This window comes from Bemisia tabaci, chromosome 3, assembly GCF_918797505.1.
Source record: "Bemisia tabaci chromosome 3, PGI_BMITA_v3".
Classification (NCBI taxonomy): domain Eukaryota; kingdom Metazoa; phylum Arthropoda; class Insecta; order Hemiptera; family Aleyrodidae; genus Bemisia; species Bemisia tabaci.
In genome coordinates, this window is record NC_092795.1 from 26,118,033 (window position 1) to 26,143,452 (window position 25,420).

The 25,420-nt window shown below is 38.2% G+C and overlaps 1 protein-coding gene across 1 annotated transcript in view; it reads right to left on the reverse strand.

Annotated features, from left to right (window-relative positions):
• Positions 1 to 6,510: 6,510 nt before the first annotated feature.
• LOC109031160 (neuroglobin) overlaps positions 6,511 to 25,420 on the reverse strand; it is a 175,394-nt gene continuing 156,484 nt past the window's right edge. Inside the window, exon 4 of the mRNA XM_019042516.2 lies at positions 6,511 to 23,530. The gene's annotated coding sequence lies outside the window, so the exon portion shown is untranslated. The remainder of the gene's footprint in view (positions 23,531 to 25,420) is intronic.

Consider the following 25,420-nt stretch of genomic DNA (forward strand, 5'->3'; position numbering starts at 1 on the left):
TGAAAAAAAACACCAAAATTGTCTTTATTGTCAGAGATAAGCTTAAAGAACAGCTTATTCCATCCTGTCCCGTTCCATCCTGTCCCATATGTTTCCATCCTGTCCCATGTCCCAGTTCAGTGGGACAGAGTGGAAAACTGTTACAACTGAGACTTGCTTATTTAAGCCCTGTAGGCGCTCTTTCGTACCGATTTAAGTGAAACTCAGCAACCGGGGGTATTTTTCAATGGGGAACTCGAATTTTTAGTCGAATTTTGAAAATTCGAAAATCCAAGATGGCGGACATTGCCTAAAATGCTATTGCAGCGCCTAATCAACTGAGGCTTGTTTGTTATAGCCCTGTAGGCGCTCTTTTCGACCGATTTAAGTGAAACTTGGTACACGAGGGTATTCTTCAATGGGAAACTTGGATTTTTAGTCGAATTTTCGAAATTCGAAAATCCAAGATGGCGGACATGACCTAAAATGCTATCTCGGCGCCTAATCAATCGATTTACGCGAAACTTGGTACCCAGGGGTATTTTTGAATAGGAAACTTGAATTTTTAGTCGAATTTTCAAAATTCGAAAATCCAAGATGGCGGACGTTGCCTAAAATGCTATCTCAGTAACTAGTTAATTGATTTTAATGAAACTGGACCGGAAAACCTTGGCATTAGGAAAAGAAAGGAAATTTTAATAGGGGTGCAATACATGGTTTCTTATGTATCTTAGGCTACGAAATCGAAAAATTCCTAGGTTTTTTCCATCGTGCACAGATTTTCCCGGAAGATTGACTCTGCTGGAAAAGCTAGATTTTTAAGGAAAATTCCGATTTCTCCGGAAAAATTCCGAACTTTCCCGGGATAAGTCGCACTGATACAGGTAAATGGAGGTGATCTTCGGAATCAGCGCCAAAAATCTACACCGAAACGGTTGGCAAATCTTCGGAAAATCAAAAAAAAAAACAAAACAAAAAAAAAAAAAAAAAAACCGTTGACCAGCGTAATTGAAATGTTAATGCAATTCCTCGAACTTTTCCTGGCTTTACCTCCACTTCAGCGGGTATACACGCCCACTTGAAGTTTTAAAATTCGATGTTTTCGATCAATTTTGTATTGCAATATTCCAAGAAATAAAAGCTTCTTCTCGTGTTAAAGGAAAACAGTAGGCATTTTGATAAACAGGCGGAACTGTCTAATTGATAAGCAGAATAAGCTCCAGATATCTTTCATGACGGATGAATTTTGTTGGTTCTGTAAGATATGAAAGGGTTACATGTTTTTAATTATGCTTTAATTTAGTGCTCGACGATGCTTTTATAACAATTGCGTTCAATTTTCAATTAAAAGTATTATATGTCACTTTTGAGATGAAAATTTGGGAAATCAGGCAAAATTAGAGCAAATTTTGGGAAGTGATACACGTGACGGTGGAAATTCGGGTTTAAGCATAACTATTAAGCTCGACGAGCTATATTTCCTAAGTCTACACCTAATGAGAGTCAAAATAAAGTTTGGTTTGCCCAAAAATTCACAAAAAAATTTTGGGAGGAAATTGAACCTGGAATTTGACCCTTATTTGAATTCACCCACATACCCTTTCGTCATATGCAGACTACCTATCATACTCTTTTTTTTTTAACTGAACAATGCGCCTTCAGCTGCGTCTTCAGCAATTGTTGTTGCGAATAAGTTGTGCGTAGTGATTTTAGGTTATCACATACTCGACTGTCTGAAGGCATTTCATGTGTGCACGTAGCGCTATCTGTCGAAGAACGAACAAAGTAGGAAGCGAGCGATTCATTCAATCTCACCTCTGTCTTTCTCAAACACGTTGCGCTACGTGCATACATAAAACGCCTTCAGAAAGTCGAGTATGTAATGAGCTAAAATCACCACGCACAACATATTCGCAACAACAATTGCTGCAGACGCAGCAGAAGGCGAATTGTTCAGTTAAAAAAAAGAGTATGATAGGTAGTCTGCATGTAACGAGCGAGAGGGTATATATTCGATCTATATGAATCAAGCGAAAAATAAAAACGTGAACCTATCAACACCGATTCAATGGAAAAATAAATGAAAAGACGGATCAAAATCAGTGCAAAACTTGCATATACCATGAAAATTTCCAACTGCGATATCTCAAAGTTAGGATTATATAAGATTTTTATTTTTCACGATTTTAGGTCCACACTTGCCATAGGCTCACCTCCTGCAAACCGTTTTTGGTTACATTTTTATAGTTTTTTTTTTTGCTTCAAAACCACTGTGAGGCCAGGCCAGGTCCACCCTGGTCTTTAAAGAGCTACCCATGTATTCCTATGAACTTCTCATTTTGCTTCTTCGTTTCTGAAAAGTTTTATGGGGGCTTGGAACGAAAAAGAAAGAATATCTACCCTGGGAGCCATCCCTAAATTACGTATAACGCTTAAGGAGAGGGGGGGGGGGTCAAGGAGAGCGTTACGCCATTTTGTTTTTGTGTCAAAGAGTGGGCGCACCTACGCTACGTCACAAAAACATTACCAGGGTGGAAGGGGGGGGGGGGGGTCAAAAATGCCGAAAAAGTGCGCTACGTAACTCATGGACGGCCCCCAGCCCCAAAATCCTGAACCTCCATTTGCTCTACTACTGTACTGTCGTGCTAAGGAAAAACGTCGCATGAACATTCGAGAGTTGCCAAATTTTCATTGATGAAACATGTATTTTTGACGACATTCATGCCTATTTTTTTTTTTTTTTTGAAATTTTCAGATATTTTAGATTAAACTGCGTACAAAATAGTCTGAAAATTTTGAGAAAAAATATTCACAATTTTCCCAGTAAATTCAGTTTTTATCGAAGGAAACTTGGCTACGCCTGAATGCTCATACGGCGTTTTTCCTTAGCATGGCAGTAGAACGTAGATGACGCTCGTCAAGAATCCTCATGCCTTTCGGTGGGCTTAAAAATCCCTAGTTGGCGCACAGAGACCCGCCGGTCCGACCCTCCCTCCCTTTCCCTCTCCCGTTCTCATCTACCATCCCTCATGCTTATGCATTCGACACCACGGATTGTTGAACTTTAATACTTCCCCAGCGAGGAGTACGAACCACGGGTACATCGATAAATCGCGAAAAGCTTAAATTCCCGCCTCCCGCTCCGCTTTAACCTTCCTAAGCCTCGTCTTTCATCTCCGCGGCAAGCGACCGGCACGTAATGATTACCTGTAACCAGGGTTGCCTAACCTCAAGGGTCGGCCGAGGCTTCTCCGTGGGGATGAATTCTCTCCGGAGCCGGCAAGCTCGTCGTCTCACGCTCCAGCCGCAGCTCGCTCTTTTCAAGTCGCATTTTTTATTTAATCCTACACGAACTGCATTTAGAGCGAAGGGAGAGCAAAGACCAGATGAGATTGAAATGGAACGATTGTACCCGGTAGACTGGAGGGAATATACCCGGTAGCAATGACTCCCGGGAAAAAATAAATGAGCGGGGGAGAAACTTGTTGGAAAACGATCCCATAAGAATTGAAATCGGCTGAGTTTGAAATATTCGAGAGGCTTGGAGGACAAGACGCATAAGTGCAGCTTTTGAAACATTGCAATTAATTAATGCAATAAGCTTAATGCAATTCGAATAAAAAAAAAAGAAAAATATTTCTTATCGCGAAAGGCTTGTCCTGATTGTACTAATAAGAATTGAATCTCCTAAAAAAATTTTGAACTTGCTTTTTTGGGAATTTTTTAGTTTTGATTTGCACTTCCACCCTTTTAACACATGGACTTCCTCCCTTTTCGCAACTGGGGAAAAATGATCGTATAAAACACTAAGTCCAAGACTTCTGTCCTTTTCGCATGTCACCAATATTCCCCTATTAATGATTGAAAGTAAAACTGGCCTTGATGCATATGCTGTGAAAAATTACCACCAGAATTTCAATTTTTAAGCATCAAAAAGTCAGTTTAAACGTTCTCTCCGCCACAAGGATCGATGTAATTTCGAAACCTCAAACACGTATTTCTCGAAATAGCAAAAACTGTAATCGTGCGCTTTGTCATCCAAGCCCCTCATTTGAATCGAGACATGCGAAAAGGGCGGAGGTGACAATTTTTCAGGAGAAGCAAAAAACTTCCTGTAGGACAAACAATTCGAATGAAAAAAAAAAAGGAAAAATATTTCCTATCGCGGAAGGCTTGTCCTGATTGTACTAGTAAGAATTGAATCTCCTAAAAAAATCTTGAACCTGCTTCTTTGGGAATTTTTTCGTTTTGATTTGGACTTCCGCCCTTTTAACACATGGACCTCTGCCCTTTCTGCAACTGGGGAAAAATTGATCGTAAAAAAAAAACCACTAAGTCCAAGACTTCCGTCCTTTTCGCATGTCACCATTATTTCCCTTCCCTATTAATCAACGTTAAAATGATGGACTTCCGCCGTTCTTCGCAGAGTCGATGTATCAGTGGCGTGGCGTGAATTGCGATATATCGATTGTCATGCCATTTAAAACTATAGAAAAGGATCGATAAATAGGGTGTCCGCAGCGAACACCTCAAAAATCGATTCTTTTCCATAGGTTTGAATGGCATAACAATCGATAAATCGCAATTCACGCCACGCCACTGCGATGTATATGTATACATTAGAGGAGTGCAACAATGCAAAAAAGTCGATTTTGAAACATTTGGACTTCCGCCCTTTTTGTAAGTCTCGATTCATTTGTGATTGATCCTTGCGGAAAACACAAGTAGCTTTCAAATGATGTATTTGACGGAGGGGTTAATCTGGTGATTGGGTATGCAACAATATTCTATGCAGAGTCCACGCCAAGTAAGTTTAGGCACGCATTTCTGAACTGCGACAAAAGATTGTCGGGCGTCACTTTTACATGTAGGTAAAGTAAATGGAAAAATCAAGATGGCGGATCTTCTGCCGCAGTCTAAAAGCGCGTGAACTTATCTGCTTTCTGCGCATGGACTTTCGTAAGATGAAAAAAAAAGGAGTAAAAAATCTAAGGAAATATGATCATTAGTTTTCCCTTGATAGAGTAAAATGTTATTAAGAACCGATAAGAGGGAGAATCGAGGTCCGTATTTTTCGCATTTTATCATTGATTTTAGGACGGTTTCCAGTGGAAGAACAACCAAACATGTTTGAATTGATCCTTAAAATCGGCATTTTTTATTACTAACAGGCGAAATTCGTAATTTGGCAACACCAAAAACTAAACCGAAGGGGATGTGTGACGTGTGTGCCTGTGCCTCTGCTCTTCCCGGGGTGAGAACCCTTCGATGGGGATGACGGGTGCGTCAACCTCAAACTCAAAAAAGGAAACCAAGGCGCAGGATGCTCCAAAATTGATTAAATTGGTACCTAAATGTCAGCTGAATTTGACAAATGCAAATTCCACTGGGGTTTGTTAAGTAGTTCAGGTCCTAATCCAGTATATAAAAATGGCAAAAATGGTTTTCCTCCCTCCATTTAAATGCAGGTCAATCTATCGATTTAGGGGAGACGAGCTGTGTCATTATTATAATGTAGGTACTTAAAAAGGGGGAAACAGTCTCGCCAAATTCCAAGAATCGCTACTGACTATTCACAATCAGTCTCGTCTAGGGTCTCACAGCTTTCCGGAAACTTCAAGGAAAAGATTAAATTGCTGATGTAACAATTTAATTGCTAAAAAAAGTGACTTCAATGTTTCAATGTAAATTTTAGAACAAAAAAATGCTACTGTAACCACCCCGTGGTTAAATTAGCTTACAATAGTGGTTAAAGTAGCATTTTTTGTCGTGAAATCTACGTTGAAATATTGCAGTCACTTTTTTTTACTTAGCAATTTAATTGTGAAATCAGCAATTTAATTTTTTCCCTGTTCTAGCTGTTCTGCCAAAGTAGGCTTTAAGTATGTCCAAATTTTTCTGAGCAAAACATTGCAAGAATAAAATTTAGAAGCTTAAAAATTCAAGATTATTAGGATGTTCAATGACCTTGCATACATTTTGGTAAAAATAGGTGTCAAAATTAGAACAACCATTTAACAAACGATAACAAGTATGTTTATTTATACAGTACATTAAAAACTGAAAACCAAACAATAATGTGATACAAAATTCTATACATAATATGTATACTTGTATACACGTTTTACGTATTTCATAATTCATAATTGAAGTTGACCTATGTAATAACAAAGTTTCCACGATGTCACGTAAAAGAGGGGTACAAAAATTGGCCACATTGAAAAAAAGAAACAGGATATCTATACAAAATATCGGAGACCTGCCCTAGTAACGATTTTGTGCGAAAAAGTCTCGGTAATTCTGGAAGAGGCTGTAGTGACTGGGGAAAAAAAAAAAAAAAAAAAAAAAAAAAAAAAAAAAAAAAAAAAAAAAAAAATAAAAAAAAAAAAAAAAAAAAAAAAAAAAAAAAAAAAAAAAAAAAAAAAAAAAAAAAAAAAAAAAAAAAAAAAAAAAAAAAAAAAAAAAAAAAAAAAAAAAAAAAAAAAAAAAAAAAAAAAAAAAAAAAAAAAAAAAAAAAAAAAAAAAAAAAAAAATAAAAAAAAAAAAAAAAAAAAAAAAAAAAAAAAAAAAAAAAAAAAAAAAAAAAAAAAAAAAAAAAAAAAAAAAAAAAAAAAAAAAAAAAAAAAAAAAAAAAAAAAAAAAAAAAAAAAAAAAAAAAAAAAAAAAAAAAAAAAAAAAAAAAAAAAAAAAAAAAAAAAAAAAAAAAAAAAAAAAAAAAAAAAAAAAAAAAAAAAAAAAAAAAAAAAAAAAAAAAAAAAAAAAAAAAAAAAAAAAAAAAAAAAAAAAAAAAAAAAAAAAAAAAAAAAAAAAAAAAAAAAAAAAAAAAAAAAAAAAAAAAAAAAAAAAAAAAAAAAAAAAAAAAAAAAAAAAAAAAAAAAAAAAAAAAAAAAAAAAAAAAAAAAAAAAAAAAAAAAAAAAAAAAAAAAAAAAAAAAAAAAAAAAAAAATAAAAAAAAAAAAAAAAAAAAAAAAAAAAAAAAAAAAAAAAAAAAAAAAAAAAAAAAAAAAAAAAAAAAAAAAAAAAAAAAAAAAAAAAAAAAAAAAAAAAAAAAAAAAAAAAAAAAAAAAAAAAAAAAAAAAAAAAAAAAAAAAAAAAAAAAAAAAAAAAAAAAAAAAAAAATAAAAAAAAAAAAAAAAATAAAAAAAAAAAAAAAAAAAAAAAAAAAAATAAAAAAAAAAAAAAAAAAAAAAAAAAAAAAAAAAAAAAAAAAAAAAAAAAAAAAAAAGAAAAAAAAAAAAAAAAAAAAAAAAAAAAAAAAAAAAAAAAAAAAAAAAAAAAAAAAAAAAAAAAAAAAAAAAAAAAGCAAAATGGATAATGGCTAAAGTCGAAAATTGCGTATCTCTGATTGCAAAGATGCAAATTTCCTTGTAAGATTAAATTTTTTAAGGTAACTAACCAACATTATTTTTCTCGAAATTTCCTGTAAATTTTCTTCATCTATTAAAAAATCATGGGTATTATGGGTATTAGCCTCTAAAAAATGGAACATGATTGGAAATTTTTAAACGTTGGAGTGGAGATAAGCATTTTTGACTTTAGCCATCGACCTGCTGAATCTTTTACTTCTTTAAAGCTTTTCACGTAAACATTTCGAGAGCCCAAAATTACGACGCATTATGTAGAAATTTATCTTTTCATACTTTCAATGATTTACTGTTACGCGCAATTCTGTGAAACCCAAATTTATTTTCTCGCAGAATTTCAGTGAAAAAATGCTGTGAACATGTTTTCAAGACATACACAAGTTTAGTTACTAGGGATAGCTCTGTGGTTCATTAGTGGAAGTTATCGACTAAACATACCTTCGTAAAATATGAACGACTGAGTTTCTTTACAAAAGTGCAATTAATTACAGAGTGACAATGAAAATGGGTAACTAATTCGAATGATTTCCAAAGATGAGAGCACATTTCTAGCGAGTTACATTGGTGAGAATTAACAGGATAGTGTCAGACAAACAAGGAATCTCCCTGCCTCCCCCCTCCCCCCCCCCCAAAAAAAAAACAAAAATTAAACAAGGATGAAATCTGAAACTAGAATAACACGCTCGCTTGCATTTTGGAGCATGGATCTCCAAAAGTTGCAGTCATGGCACAAAACATGTTTAGGGTAAAATTGCCTCAAACATTTTAAGAATGTTTCCCATTGTATGGACGACCGCATATAATATGTTGATATCGTCGTTTTTCGGACAAAAGAATGTAACTACATTTGAAAGTTGCCAAATTTTCACAAGTTAATTATACATTTTAACGACAAGAGTTATGAGCACTTCTAACAGAGAATTTTATTGATTAGACTGTAGAGTACCTATATAGCGAGAGTATAGTAGCGGACAGATCGCTTCATGGAGGGCTTGGGGCCCAAAAATGCAGCCATTTTTCTAACCATTTTCTAACATGAAAATTTATTTGCCAGTCTGCAGCCTGTAAATTCCAATTCTAACCAAGATGGCTAAGAATATACATGAATGAGCGTTCCATGAATTTATGCAAAAACCAAGACAAATACGTGCTTTATAAACGACGGCTCCAAACAATTGTGTTAGTAAATCGCTCTGGATAATTGAAATTCATAGGTTGGCTATGCATTTCTTGGCCCTAACTTTATTCGCGGAAGCATCTGTGAAGGCCTGCGATTGATTTTCGGAGTTTCACATCTGTCTATACTCTCGCTTTATAGGTAGGTACTCAAGCAGAAATCAGAAAGCTCGAGGCAAAAATTGCTCGCATAAAAAATTGAATCTAAATTTTGATACCTTGGAATCGAGTTGGGTTGGTTCGTCTGAAAAACGAGGATATGATACGGCGCTTGTTCACTTATATCGGGACTTGTTTCTCAGCTACCTATGAAAATATAATGCCAAGTAAATTTGCGACATCGCAAATCGATGTACATGTTTTCTTGGCTTCGTCGTTACGGCTGTAACGGCCCTATCGTGTTATCAGCCCGGGTTTCAATCGGAGGAGTCGGACTCGCAGCAGTGGCGTGGTGTGCTTTGCGATATATCGATTGATCGGCCATTTAAACCTATGGAAAAGGATCGATAAACAGTGTGTTCGCAGCGAACGCCTTAATATTCGATTCTTTACCATGGGTTTGAATTGCAGAACAATCGATATATCGCAATTCACGCCACGCCACTGACTTGCAGGAGCGAGCATCTTCCAGCACTGGACGGTATAATCTGGTTTCGTGCATTTATTGCCGAGCTTTTTGAAAAGTCGAGCAACTTTTTTGGGTCGCCTGGGATTTATTCCGAACGCATCGCTTCCTGTGCATTCAATCGGCTTGGAGCGGCAGGACTGAAAACTTGCCCGACAGTTTCCATCCTCCGATCCGAGTTTCCCGATTTATTTTTCGGCCAGGGCTGCGCAATTGGTCATGGAATGGACTTCGAAAGGTAAACGTGGCGATCTCTCATCGTTTGCATGAAGAAATAGATCGTTTTTGATACATCAAATAGGTGAGATTGTATCGATATCGATTGGTTCAACATGTAAACATAGCCTCAAAAGTCAATCGAGTAATCTGAGGAAACGGGGGTTTTTCTGATAGATTTTTGATTCTTATGAGTACTAAATGGTATCGCAAGGTGAAGTAGTTAGGAATTTTCTCATTTTCAGCTTTTCCAGCTGAAATCCTGAAAGTTTTGTCTGAGGTTTTGTTTGTTCGATTGTTTTGAACCAGATGATACATCGAACCACTATCGAAAACGATCTATTGGTCATAGAATGGACTTCGAAAGGTAAATGTGGCGATCTATCATCGTTTGCATGAAGAAATGGATGGATTTAAGAGGTATCGACCTAGCTGCATTCCACGTGGCCTAATTTCTCTCCTCAGGCTTCATTTATTTTACAGATAACTAAACTGCTTAGTGCATTCAAACTTTGTGTGAATTAATCTCAGATTATGAAGAATATACCCTGGGATTCAAATTTTGCATTTTGGAACTATAAATTCTGGCCCGGTTTAAAAACAACTTATGTGCCATTAGTTTCCCTATGCACATGAGTGTTTTTTTCAGATGAGCCAGAATTTATGGTTCCAAATTGCAAAATGCAGTCCAGTTGTGCTTCCGAGTTATTCATTAAACCGTTGCAAGTTTCAAGATCCGGACAAAAAAGAAAACATCGAAAGATATATTTAGCGGTGTTCAAACATTTACGTCCAGCATTTATTTTTAGGACGAAATGGGTTTAAAAAAACCTGGATTTTTTTTAAAATGTGACATCTGCGCCGAAGCCGGGGAAGATTTTGGGGGTTCGGAGGACGAGGCTTCTAAGACAGGAAAACGGAGACCCCTGTCGCGGGTCGTTCTGCACGTGCGAACACTTTCAAACGTCAATTTTTTCCGTCGTTAAAGTTGAGTAAACGAGCTCTCGGCGGAAGGCGCTCTCTGACAGGGCTGTCGATTCTCTCCGAGATTTCGCAACCGTATTAAGTTTGTAAACTTTCCGTGACCTGTTTCCTCCTAAAATCGCTGCTGCAGGAAAGCGGATATCACTCAGACTCCATTTGCAACACGAAACTATTCTCTCGGCTCATATTAGGGATATAACTAGACTGCATTTTGCAATTTAGAACTATAAATTCTAGCTCGGTTCAAAAGCGACGTATGTGCCATTAGTTTCCCTATGCACATAAGTGTTTTTCCAGAAGAGCCAGAATTTATAGTTCCAAATTGCAAAATGTAGTCCAACTCTTATGGGTGGTCTCACGATAACTGGAATAGTTTTGTCGCCGTAACAGACAACACATTTTTTGGTCATATTTTTAGTAGAAATGATAATCACTCGAATTTTGTCGCATAAATCTTCAAAGGGGTACGTCTTATAACGCTTTCTAATGATTTATTGCTCTATTTCTCAATTAATATTATGTAAATTTCGAAAATGTGCTGTCTGTTAAGTGGTAAAAAGTCAGCATAAACAGACAACCCATTTTCGGCCATTTATATATATTAAAATTGAAAAAAGAGCGATAAATCTTTGAAAAGTGTTATAACACGTAAGTGACCCTGTGTAGATTAATGTAAAAAATTCGAGTGATTATCATTACTACTAAAAATATGACCGCAATATGTGTTGTCTGTTACGGCGACAAAACTATTTCAGTTATCGTGAAACCACTCATATGACATTAGTTTCCGTATGCAGAGAGGTGCTTAGAGCCAGAAATATTAGAATCGTATTGTGATAAATTCCGAAAAAAATCAAAATCGGAGACTAATTTGAACAGAGGCCGGGAGCCTAATAATGTTTTAGACGTTAAAGCTTTAGAACAAGTATATGTCATGTGATCGTTACTCAAAGTAGCTCCTTTATTTTCGGGGTCAGCAATTTGAACTCCGAAAAGTTTAGATAGTTGCATCACGTATCAGACATGCGACATTGAACGGGCGGGAGTAGAACTTGCAGGAATCGAGTTTTACTTTGGATACAAAATTAGTCAACTTTTGAGCTCGTCTAGCTGCAAATACTACTTTAAAAATTAAAACTCAGGAAGACGTTGTTTGAATCTAGAGAAAGGCGTTGACTTTTTCTGTCACATTGGGTCGAATGGAGAAATGAAATTTTAGACCTGTTTTTCTCGATGCAACTCGTCACCTTTCCGACTTTTCCTCCCTACAAATTAACTATTCGCTGTGGAAAAGCTCAAGCAACAATTGTTACAATTTTCTGGCTTTCCGCCAACTGCCTGGTTCCAAGTTGCTTTGAAAGGGAGCTAAGCGACTAAGTGGAACAGAGTTTGCCGTACTTCGAAAGTTGAATAAATTACCTTGACTACCCGAGTGAATTATTTTTTGTTGTTGTTTATGCTACCCTATGATCGTTTCGGAGAATTTTTCTCCATCTTCGGGTATATATTTCTTCTTTTCACGACACTGGTCATTGGTCACGAACACAAAAAGTCATATTATAGCATAAACAACAACAATAAATTCATTAAGACAGTCAAGGTAGTTTATTCAACTTTCTGAACATAATTTGAGGGGCTTGTGGGACAAGGCGCATATTAAGTGCAGTCTTCGATTCCTTTCAACATGGGAAATCAAATTGGACCAGTGTAAGGAAACAAGTTAACACCAATGTTTTTGACGTGATTAGACCTCCCCAATTTACATCGCTTAAAAAAAGTTTTGAATGAACTTGGAGGGATATTTCAGCTGAGAGTTTCTCCTTCTACGTGAGAACAATTCATTATTTCTCGATGAAGACGAGAAAGCATGGATTAGTAACAAAGCCACATTATATCCCTCTTACATTATTTATGTTTTATTTTGATCCCTTAAATCCCTATGAATGATCTCAGACTTGCTAAAATCAATCAGAGAGTGGTACTGCTAAGGCAATTATTTCCTTTTAAAACCGCTACATTGCGTATCATTTTTGATGAACACGTTAATAGGCACCAAGTATACACAAGGAAAAACCCTGTAAAATTGGTTCCTAATTAGCGACTTTTAGTGTAGCCATATCCTCATTAGTTTACGGAGCTCTTGTAATCTAATCTTTTTCTTGGCTAAATTAAATTCGAAAGTTAAATGATTTAAACGATAGGTCGTGCGCACCACTTCATTGGAAGCGAGGAAAATCAGAGCGCCTTCATCCCCGAGAGTATGCAACATGGATATCCAAAAAGCTGGAATAGTTGTATCAAGGCGCCTTGTGTTTTAGTCCTTGAATTGCAGCACAAGGTGCGATTTAGAGTGAACCAAACAGAGAAAAGCCAAGTCACATTTTGGAAAAAAATGAGTTGGGAGTTGTTTTGAGCTCAGCTCGCAATACGGTTTAAAAGTTTATAGACTTTTTGAAAGAAGTATAAAAAGCTGGCAACCCGGTTTGTTGAGGAGATAAACCCCGTGCAAGACAGGCTAACAGAGACTTAGTTGAGTTTAACCCCCTCCTTCTGTAATCCTCATCCACTTATCATTCTGTCATCCTTGTTTGTTGAAAGATGCATTTTCAGCAACGAAAACATTAAGAAAGTAAACACTGCCGGTAAAAGACGAGGCAGGTCAGTGAACACACTTTAAAATTGAATTACGGTGATATATTTTACTTTCCAGGGAGTATAAAGCGAAGTCACAGAGTAATTCTGAAAACTTTGTCCTCTTCATCTTGAAGTATTTTCAATTTCCAGTGTTTAGTTTTGAAAAGTTTCTAATAGAATGTCGATGGCTCATGTCGGCAAATGCGAAACACCAATTACGACGATTCAAATATTCCCTGGTTTTGTTTGTCTTTGTTTTTGTTTTTTATTATTATTTTTTTAATCTTAAGGGAGCTAACCGACAGTTTTTCGGACTTCCTTTTTCATTCATTAAAACATACTCGCAAACACTTTCAAGAGAGATATTTGTCCGTTTTTCTCTGTTAAAAAAGTATACATAAATTAAGATTTTGAAACGCTGCAACTAAGGTACGCGCTTTTCGACATAAACCATCGAGGAAAATTTTCCAACTCAACGCCCTTTCAAATTCAGGGAAAACTCAGAAAATATGAAGAATTTTATAGAAAATCTTGAACAGCAAGGAAAAATTGAGAAGACTTCGAAATCAGTCTTCATTATTCTTCCTATACGGCTCATTTCAACATGGATTTGCGGAGAGACCCGTAGAATCCAGCGGCGTGGCGTGAATGATCGATTATCGATATTTTCGCATTTGAAGCTACGGTAAAGAATCGATTATTGAGGGGTTCGTTGCGAACACCCTGTTTATCGATCCTTTTTCATAGGTTTAAATGGCGGATCATTCGATGTATCGCAAAGCACGCCACACCACTGGTGGAAACATTCGTCTCATTCGGACTCCTTTTCCGGTCCATCCACCCTTTCCTTCCGTGCGGCAAGACACGTGTCCTGACCCCCCCCCCCCCCCCGGAAATTCCCTCCGATGTGTGGCAAATTTCACCGCTTACCGAGCCAGAAAATCACGAGTCAATGGCCCCGTGTTCGCGGTTTCGGATGTATCGTCATCCCTCTGAAGTGAGGACGTATCTCTGCACTCACGTGAACCCTGCTTCACGAATGAATTCACTCTTTCTGGGGCTCAAACGAAAATCGAGGTGCGTCCTTACGTCGGCGGAGCGACGATATTTGAATCCTGCGTCCGAGCGGAACAGTGGCGTGGCGTGAATTGCGATGTATCGATTGTTATGCTATTTAAACCTATGGTAAAGAATCGATTATTAAGGTGTTCGCTGCGAACACCCTGTTTATCGATCCTTTTACACACGTTTAAATGGCATAACAATCGATATATCGCAAAGCACGCCACACCACTGGAGCGGAATGCCGCCCGAGCTCCGTTCCGTTGTCGGTAATGAAATTTCGCGGAAATGGGATGGATTTGTGCGCGAGTCGGCCGGAAATCGGGCAGAATAATGCCGCGCTATACTGCCACGCTAAGGAAAAACGCCGTATGAACCTTCAGGCGTTGCCAAATTTCTTTTGATAAAACGCAAATTTCCTGGTGAACTAATGGATATTTTCCTTCCTATTTTTCAGATAACGCTGTTCGCAATTTTACCTGAAGTTCATGGAAAATCTCAAGGAAAAATACTCGTAATTTTCCTCAGAGATGAACATTTTATCGAAGGAAATTTGGCAACTCTCGAATGTTCGTACGGCGTTCTTCCTCAGCACGGTAGTATAGAAGAATGCCGTGTGAGCACTCGAATGAAATAATCGAATAAAATATTTATTTGTAAAGAAATTTATGCATATTTTTCTTTGGAATTTGCTGATACTCTAGAGTGAATCGCGTTCAAAGTTCTCTTAAAAAATGGAAGGGAAATGTTCGAAAGTTTCCTGGATAATTCGCATTGTATCGAAGGCAATTTGGCAACGTTTGCAGGCTCACGGGAGGTTCTTCTTTGGGACGGCGGAATATTAACTATGCTATGAAAAAAAAGAAGAGGGAAGAAAAATATTCATAAGTTCACCAGAAAATTCGTGTTTTATCGAAGGAAATTCGGCACCGACTCACATTTGATCGAGTCAATAGGAGGGATCGGACAAAAGTTGGAAACTTTAAAAGCTTATAACTCCGCCCATACAGAAATTTTAGGTTCTAAAAGTGGTTCCGTTGGTTTCCTAGTGAAATTTTCTTCTAGAAGCACCCCTTAGAGAATGTTATAAACATCAAAAGTTGCAGTTTTAGTCAAAAATTTCATGTCCAACCTCTCTGATTGACTCGATCCACTGTGCGCCTGAGGGTTTACACGGCGTTTTTCCATCGCACGCGCAGTGAGTGTACTGCCGTGCTAAGGAAAAACGCCGTATAAGCCCTCAGGCGTTGCCAAATATCCTTTGATAAAACACGAATTTCCTGGTTAGTATATGAATATTTTTCTTCCAATTTTTTATATGATTTTGTTCGTAATTTCACCTAAAGTTTCTGAAAATTTCAAGGAAAAATCTTCACAACTTGCCTCAAAAGTAAACATTTTATCGAAGGAAATTTGGCAACTCTCGAATGTTCATACGGCGTTCCTCCTTAGCACGGCAGCGTAGGCCAGCATTAGGGTAATGGTGGGCTCGAGTCGGCCGACAACAAAACTTCGTTCACGCCGCGTAAAATCACTCGATCGCGTGCTTTCGGTCGAAAATTAAACAAGTCATCCGGGGGAGGGGCGCGCGCAAGGGATGCGCTCTCGCTTTGTCCATTACCTGTGAGCCCGGCGCGAAGCGTCAAATGCAGCCGCCCGAAAATCGGGTATTCACTCCCTTCACTCCCGCGAGGACGATCAAAAGCGACTATTAATGTATGTTCTCGGATCCCTCACCACACCCAGCCTTTCCCGTTGCCGTGCTAAGGAAAAACGCACTACGCAACATTAGGACGTTGTCGAATTTCCTCCAACTAAATATATATTTTTGAGGAATAAACGAGTATTTATTTTCCTTTGAAATTTTTGAATTCCCCCCCCCTTTCAAATTTTCAATTTTTTTAAATTGAATCGTGTTCAGAATTTTGGGATAATAGCAAGGAGAAAAATGTATAAAATCTCAGGAAGAGGAAAAAAGTAGGCTCGAATTCCTGGTGTCTTGACCGGTCCATAAGCAAAAATAAGGGGACGATTAGGGAGCCTGGCCTGGAAAGCTACTTGGTTCTCTCTGAAAATGTGGGGGATTTTGCTGTGTAAAGCCGAGACTCATCTTTCATTTTTAAATCGTACTCACTCGACTTTTCGGTTAGAACAGCTCAAAATTACTCTCGAGACGACTTTCAAAATTTTCCTGGGAAAGCTCCTCGGAGTTTCCTTGGGGTTCAGGATGAAAAAGTCCTTCCAAACCACCCTATGGAGCCCTTATCTTTCTGTGACCCACAGACCTATCTAAATGAGCGGTTCCTCTTCCCACCCCCCACAGGAACTTCCCGGTGCCGTCAACTAACCCCATGTTTAATCTCGTTTTTTACGTGACAATGATTCAATTCGTCAGTCTCCTCACGAAAGAGAGTAACTGCTTTCCAATGTTGCCAAATTTCCCCTCGCAAATTGCACTTGTACCAAGAGAATTTTGGGAATTTCTAACGGAAATTCTCACTGATTTTCTTTCGGATCTCATGCAAAAATTAGACAAGTTTTGTACCAAAATTTTACGAGTATATTCTTGGGGGAAAAATTGAATTGTTTGAGACAATTTTGCAACCTTGGAATGGATTTACGTTCCTTCGTATGGGAAACGACGAATTGTTGTCATTTTTGCGATGTCGTTCTTTCGAACGAGTAAAATCAGGTTTTCAAACAAGACGATTTATGTAATACACCTCCTCGCCCCCCCCCCCCCCCCCGCCTTTCCTCAGAAGGGCAGTATTCCACAAGGAGAATAAACAGTCCCGCGACGAGAAATAAAATCCGCAGCGCGCTCACGTGCATCGCAAAACCCCCGCGCTGCGCCGCTCCGCTCGCTCATCATCGGACAAAGAAGTCATTAATTTGAATTCGCGCTTTCCTTCCCTGCGAGCGCGAGACGCGAGAACTAGGACGATTCCTACGACGCACTTAACCCATTAGTTCCGCGAGCATCTCTCACAGGACGATCCGAGCCTTTTCCGATCCTTGAATTAATCCCGGCCCGCAATCATTTACATTCTGACACAAACACGCATTCTTGGCGTTAACAACCCCGTTCCGGGAACCGCCCGCCCCCTTCCCCCCTCCCGCTCGCGCCGACTTCGAATAAATGGCAGTAATTACAAATCATGGCGCCCCCGTTCTGTAGCTCAAATATGCCATTGACGTTAAAAATAATATCATGAGCGCCTCGACTCGGGATTCTTGGCCACACTGCCGGATCGAATTTTGGATATCACTCACTGGAAAAATATAAATGTAATTCATACAATATACATACATGAATAAATCTTCCAGAGTGAGCAACTAATATATCCATGAATTCGATACATCGATCTGTAAAGCCGTGCGTCACTTATCTCGACCGAACCAACCTCATTAGTTTACCTCTCTCGCTGCCGCACCAATACTCCATCCGGTGGGCCCCTTCAATTTTTCACGTGCAATGCGTGATACAACTATTCTAACGTTCCGGAGCTCAAATTGCCTACCCACTAAATTGAAGGAAATTTGCGTTCCGCGCTGACCTCAGGACATTCACTTGTTCGAAAGCGTTAGTGTAACTGTGGAAACATGTAATTTTTTTTTCAGAAGGGTGGCTTTTGCGGAATCGAGTTGAAAAATTGAATTTTGAGTTTCGACAGGAGATTTGCTGCGGTGTCCGAGGGTTAAGTTTCGAGCAAGCAGTGGCGTGGCGTGAATTGCGATGTATCGATTGTTCTGCCATTTAAACCTATGGTAAAGAATCGATTATTAAGGTGTTCGCTGCGAACACCCTGTTTATCGATCCTTTTCCATAGGTTTAAATGGCATAACAATCGATTTATCGCTATTCACGCCACGCCACTGCGAGCAAGTTGGCTCACTTTTATGCCGATAGAGGACATTAAATTGAATTACAATCCGTTGAGTTTCGTACCCTGGGCATGACAGCTTAGAGTTTTAAATAGCTTTTTCCTTCAACTTCAATTTTGAACTAAACTTCCGCATGAACAAGAGTGAAATGAACATGAGCGGAACGGGTTTGACATTATCACGGCAACCTGTTGAATGTAGAAAAAACTCGCAAACTAGCTTGTTCTGGTGAAAACATGAAAAAGCGTACTGAAACATTTTGCGAGGAAGTAAAATGTGGGAAAAGGTATTGCGCACAACATCAAAAAAGTTGTGTGCCAACCTTAGAAAAGTTTACCGTTGTTCACTCATTTAGAGATCTTAAAAGTAAAATAATAAGGGAAAGAGAAAAGAGCCCTTAAGGTGTCAATTTCCACTTAAATCCTGCACTTTCAGAAGCTTTTAAAACAACAGTGTTTCAGACCATCTTTACTGCGGCGAACAGCGAGATTTCTGACACGCTCGGTGAAATGTTTCTCGGTTCAGAAAATGCCACTTTAAGTGGCTTTTACTGAAACTTCACGAACTATGTTGCGTCGTAACTCTGCTCTGCTCAGGTAAAAAAAAATGTATGGTCATCCATACGTTGCCACATATTTCCGATAAAATATGAATTTTCTGAAAAACATGTCGACTTTCCTCGCTGGATTTTTCGGAGAATTTTATAAATGATGCAATCTGGCGTCCTTGAGAATCACAAGGAAAATAATTTATTATTCTCGCAAAAGCAAATGTTTTATCGAGAGAAATTTTGCAACACTCGAATGCACATACGCCATTTCTCCTTGCCACAGTGAAACGCTGCTGCAATAAAGAAAAATGTCTCGGAAGTTGCCAAAGTGCCTCTGCTGTAACACGAAATTTCCGGAAAATTTGTGATTCTTATTGTTATGAATTTTACAGAGAATGAAATTTGCACTTCGATCAAGTATATCTGAAGATTTTAAGGAAATTTTGCTAAAATGAACCATTTTCCAGCGTAGAATTTCGAAATGTTTTTTCAGTTGTTTCTTTTTTTTTTAAATGAGTGTAAAAAGTACGAAATATAAATGTAGCTCATACAATATACACACATGAATAAATCTCCCAGAGTGAGCAACTAATATATCCATGAATTCGATACATCGATCAGTAAAACCGTGCGTCACTCATCTCGACCGAATCAACCTCATTAGTTTACCTCTCTCGCTGCTACACCAATCCTCCATCCGGTGAGCCCCTTCAATTTTTCACGTGCAATGCGTGATACAACTATTCTAACGTTCCGGAGCTCAAATTGCCTACCCACTAAATTGAAGGAAATTTGCGTTCCGCGCTGACCTCAGGACACTCACTTGTTCGAAAGCGTTAACGTAACTGTGGAAACATGTTGTTTTTATATGATTGTAACTGTGTCATTATTTAGGAGGATTGAGTCAACAACACGTCATTATATTACACACATTTACAGAATCCTAGTTCAATTATTAAACTGCTAACTCTCCTTGTTTTAAAAAGTATGCAGTGATTACTTAATTATTAAAGTAAACTTTCCAACTCGCAAACGATAATGATCACTGGAAAAAAACACATTGGATCTAGAGTCCAGACTCTTAAAAACATCGACAAGAAAAAGTACTCTTGATTCAATCAGAATCTAGCTTAAATCAAGAACCAAGTCTCTTAATTTAAGCGGATTTCCTTTTGATTTAAACTTTTTGATTGAATCAAGAGTATATTATCTTGTCGATGTTTTTAAGAGTCTGGACTCTAGATCCAATGTGTTTTTTTCCAGTGATCGATTTATCGAAGATGATTTTGTAACAATCGGATGTGCTTACATACGAGGTTTTTCCTTAGCATGGCAGAGCTAGACTGCGGGCGGATGTTGACACCCGACAACCCCGTCGTCAAAGATGCATCAGAATGCAGCGCCCCCTGTCCTTGTCGGCGGCATTAATTTGAAGTTACATGACGTCACACGTACTCGCATTTCCGCAAGGTGGCGCTGGAACTTCGGGGAGATTAGGAAACTTTAAGCAAATAGTTTCTCGCACGGAAAAGTCAAAGAATCTCAAACGAACACCTCTGACGCGATGGAAGTTATAATGAGTTCCCGTGTCGAGTTTTCGGCTACCGAGCCGGCGCGAAGGGAACAAAAAAGTGTCGAGACGTAACAACTGGAACGGTTCAGAGGAGCGTCTCTCCTCGCTAATTTATAATTTAATAAAATAGTTTCACGTGCACGAGTGTGAAGGAGACAGTCGCATCTCGTTACTTCGTTCGTTGTTTGGACCGCGTTAAGCATAAAGGAACCAAGCCGCATTAGCTATTGCTAAATTTAACTGGGAAATTTAATTTTTTATATGGAAACGGGTGTGCATAATTATGTGAAAATTTCAATGAATTGTCTGCATGGCACGAAGAAAATTCCTTAAAATTTTCAAAGGAATCTGAACAAACGTTCTTTTAAAACAATTTAATTGCCCGGTTACATTTGGCAACAGCTGATGTGGTTTTTTTTTCTGTTAAACGTGGTCAATGTAAGGTCCCGCGAAATTCCTGTCGGATGATCCTCCGGGCTGGTTTTATCAGAAATAAACCGAGTGCATAGACGTATTTTCTTTTAAAAAAAGAAAAAAGATCTATCAGCATAGGAAAATCAATATTAGATGCGTTGTTTCTCACTGAGACTAATACGGCTCTTGATTAATCCATCAGGAATTCGAGAATTTGCGATTCAAAGTTATAAATCGAAATTTTGGAACTCAAATACGACACGCAAATATGAGATTCTGGTGCGAAAAATAGTTTTGAACCTTGGAGTAAAACTATCTTTTTCTGAGGGATCATTGAACGAGAGACCTTGACAAATATAACACTCGCAAATTTTGTAAACAACCTTTTTAAATCGGAAATTTCTACACGTGACAAGCATAAATACGGAATTGTATATATGTATCTCTTCGCGAGGAGAATCACGAAAATACGATCGAGTCGGGGAAATTTTGGAATTCTTCGCTGCACTGACAAAAATTATGGGTGAAAAGTACGTTTTATTCTCATTTTCTGCGATGACGCCCTGCTAGAGGTCTTAACGAGACGAATCGAAATTTAATGAAGCGAGGATGCAACAGGTGATGCTTTCGGAGCCATTAACATCGCAACAATTAATCAACTAAGAACTTAATCGACGTCCACAAAAGTTCAAAGAAGACAAAAGTGCTGGAAGATTCGTGAAATGAAATCTTGTACTGTGAGCTGCAAATTTCTCATGATGATCGGCGGAGAGGTCTCATCAACCTCAACCCTCACAAACATGGGGAGAGGTTTCACTTGTTTTGGTATTTTTAATATATAAAGCTACGGTACCGAGGTTTCATCAACACTTAACGAAAAAACTGCTGAAGTGATTTCCTTCAAACTTGGCAAGAATGGAGCTAAGAAACACCTTTACATGCCTGAAAAATCAAATTTAGAAAAAAATACAGCTGAAGCCTAAAAAAAGAGAAGTTGTTTCTTCCTTTCCTTTAAGCCCTGTGCTCGTATGTTGCACTTGAATGATATAGTACACTTTTAGCCTTGATAATGATCGTAAAAATTGAGACGCTTCGGCTCTAATCTAATATTACCTAACAAATTCCTGCTAACACCAGTTCGTGGTTATACACATGCAGATGAGGCCTACTAAATTTTTTCTTCCGATTGAAACTTTCAGACTGAAAACTAAGGGAACATTTTCAGATTTGAGACTATTTGCATGAACATTTTAAAAAGATGGCAAAGAAAAGCTCGGAAAATTTACTGGTTTCAGTAAAATTGAATACTGCCGGGGGGGGGGGGGGCAATTTTTTTGCAGGAGGCTGGTTCCAAATTGACAAAGTTTTTTGTTTTGTCATTAAGAGGTATGCGTTTGTATTTTACTAAAAATATCTACTTGGGAGGGTGTTGTCCTTAATTCCTCTACCAACGGCTCTGTAAGGTAATAAATTGGTAGAAAAGGATAGGTTTTTGTGCGGATGACGGAGGAAATGTTGGACTTGGAGTGTCCCTTGAAAAATCTGCATTAAAAACATTAGTCTGTAAGACTTTACCTTGGAAAGTGCAACATTTACTATAAAAATACATTCATACCTAGATATTTTACGACTTATCTGCAACGAAAAAGTGTGTGGTCAGTACGTGGACATTATTCCTGCTACATGCATGAATCATATCGGAGAATTTTGTCCCGTTATCCTGTGAAGGGACTCATGCAAATGTTAGTCCAAAGGTCAATTATCGATGTTTCCCAATTTGAGAGTATGGTGAAGAATTGATTAGTATACCTATTTATCGATCTTCTTCCATAGGTTTAAATGGCAGATTAATCGATATATCGTACAGCACGCCGCGCCACTGGGTGGTACAGCGCTTGAATTGTTGAACCAGTATCAAATGAGCTCGGTCGATATGTTTCTATCACAGCAATACTATTTATCGATCAAGATCATTCGATAAGGTTTAAATAAGTGACCCGCAAATTTTTTTTGACACCAGTAATGAAAAAAGAGAGACGCATGTCTGTATACGATTTGGTATTTTAAAAATCGTCTCAATTTTCTATACTCTTCACAGAACAAACTAACGCATGCATGCAGCTTCGCATAAAATCCTTTTAATAATTTATTGGTAAAGTAACAAAAAACCATCGCTAAACTTCTTGCCCTATGATGATCGGTTCAGACGGAGTTCAAGGTGTGATAGAAAATTTTTTATCTCCAACTTTTGAGATGAGTTTTAATCAAATGAAGACGATCATTTCTGCTGAAAATTATATTTTTCCTGTTAGTATCATTCATTTCTCCGATCTTTTTTTAATCTCAACAATTTGTCTTCAAATCAAAGAAAATTAGGTTTTAATTACAAAAAACTAACCTTTTGTCTTTTAAGAGTGAGAACTATTGGGCCCCATAAAAGGTCTGAAACTGAACCAATCAGAGAACAGCACAGACATTGCGATGATGTAGGTAGTGGGTACCTCCATAGATAGTAGGTACTCTAGAAATGCTCATACCGTGTAAATTTGACTTATGATCATTAATAAATTGACATCGAGCCAACGGCGATTCGATTCAATGGCGGATCCAGCAAATTGGCAACATTGTTTTTCTCCATTTAAAACCATGGAAATGTATCAATTCTTGGAGGGGCCAGGTGCTGTGACAGGAATCGATAATTTAACATAGGTTTAAATGGAGAGAATCTGGCGTTGCCAAATTGCTGAATCCGCCTCTGATTCGATTCGGATTACTTCGCGAACCCTGGAAATCTTATCCACAGAAACTATAAATCTATCTAACGAGAAAACTTTACAATTGGCCAATTGACGCCAGGAGCGAAGTCCTGGAGCTGACGTCATCGGTGAGTTCGGGGCGACAGACGGTGCCCAACACTGAATGATGCGACGCTGCGTTGGTCGATGAGCGTGCGGGGCCTGGAGGCGTGATGCCTGGTGGAAGCGTGATGCACCGACGGGACACTGCACGACCGGGCCCTCAGGAACCAGCCACTGTGCGTCCGATCAGTTTAGTGCTCCGTTGGACCACTGCAAAACACAGTCATTTTCTTGAATTAACACGGCGGAATAAGGGGACAGCTAGAGGGAGAGTGGACCTGGACACTCGGTCCGGTATTTCCGAGGGAGGGGGGGGGGGAGAATGTCATTTGACGTATGATTTATTCGTTGGGATCGTTTGAGCATCGCTGGATTCATTTCTGATTTGTCAGCCATCTTAGGCTCGATGGGAGTATATAGGGCCCAAAAATGGCGAACTATGTAAAGTCGTTAGAAATGTTAGCATAACACTTCTTTTTTTTTTGGCTGTGGACAGATTCAAGGACAAATTTCCGAACACTTGGTTTTGTGTCACATAGCGAAATGCACATCACCCGAATCGAACACATCACATCAATCATTCACATCAATCGAAAATACGCACTCTAGTCCTATCAAGACTTCTTACGGCCTATACAACTTTGAGCCAAACTTTGGAAGAGCAGGAGGTTGTCGTCAACTTTCTTAAGTTATCACCGACCACATTTGCTGCTGACTTTGCCCCCCCTCCCCACCCCTCTCTTGTAAAAAATATAAATGAGAGGAACTTAATTGAACGTGTATAATGCCTCTAAGTCGGAGTTAAATGATTTCAACACATTCTATTGGGATATATTCAAGTACAATTCACGGTCTCATAGATATACACAAGGAAAAACTTCTCTTGGATTTAGAGTCAAGACTCGTAAAAAAAATTTACAAGGAAAAGTCATTTTGACTCAATCGGATTTTTGCTTGCATCAAAAGGAAATACGCTTCAATTAAGAGGTTCGGCTCTTAATTCAACCGAGACACCGATTGAATCAAGAGTATGTTTTCTTGTCAAATTTTTTGAGAGTCTGAACTTTGGATCGAAGGGACTTTTTTCCAGTATGCGAACAAAAGTTGCCGTGATTTTAATCCATTTCTCCTTTGAAACTTTGCCATTTTTGAGCTCTAAAAAGCCTCATGTAGCCTTAAATGACTAAGCCAATCAGACGTGGATCCAATAGTGTCCACACTCTCCTTGGTGAGTAATTTGAACGAATTAAAAAATATTTCGCAATCAGCTTCGCTACTCCAGTGCAAGAGCCTAATTCCATTTTCCGCAGGCCATGAAAAGCGTGGAGCGTACAGCTCCCTTGAAGATGTTGAAAACAACGACATTTTTCAGGGAAAATGCATGGAGAAACTGATAACGTATCAAGAGTGTTAATCTGTTTGCAATAAGTTATTCAACCACACCATTGAATCGAGTTTTGGTGGCTGGGTATTACTTGTTGGCCAAGATAAACAAGATCCGTCTGTATGCACACCAAGTTTTCGCGTTTAATATCGACGCTGATGCGTTTATACTCAAGTCTCCGTCCTCCGATAAAAGGGATAGAATAGAAGAGGGAAAAGAAGAGGACGGAATATATAGAGCGAAGATGAAGAGGCGAAAGAGGCAGGAAAAAGCGGAGAATCACCTTGTTTTTTTCCCCCTTCTGATTTGTTTCTCCCTCTTCTGCTCGCTCCTTCTCCTTACTCTCCTTTGCGGCTCTGGTGCTTGCACTAGAGCTGCTATTCCGGACGGTCCCAGCTGGGGAGTATCAATGCAGCATGTTACATTGTAGAGACCGCGCGTTGGTTGATGGGAATCGGCGCCATTTTCGGCTATGTTCCTTGTCATGACTTTATTTTATTGCATACTGTTTTATTGTTAGTCAATGCTATGTTGTGTATTGTATTTTTGGAATCATGGTGATACAGTCAATAATTCAAAACTTGTTTGTGCTTTTATCTCGTGATGGAAAAAATGTACTTTACGTTCAAAATTTGAAAATTTGAATTTTAAAGTTTTCGCGGTTAAGGAAGCTTTAACCACTGGGTTGGAGCTTCCTAGTTAATTACTCGATATCA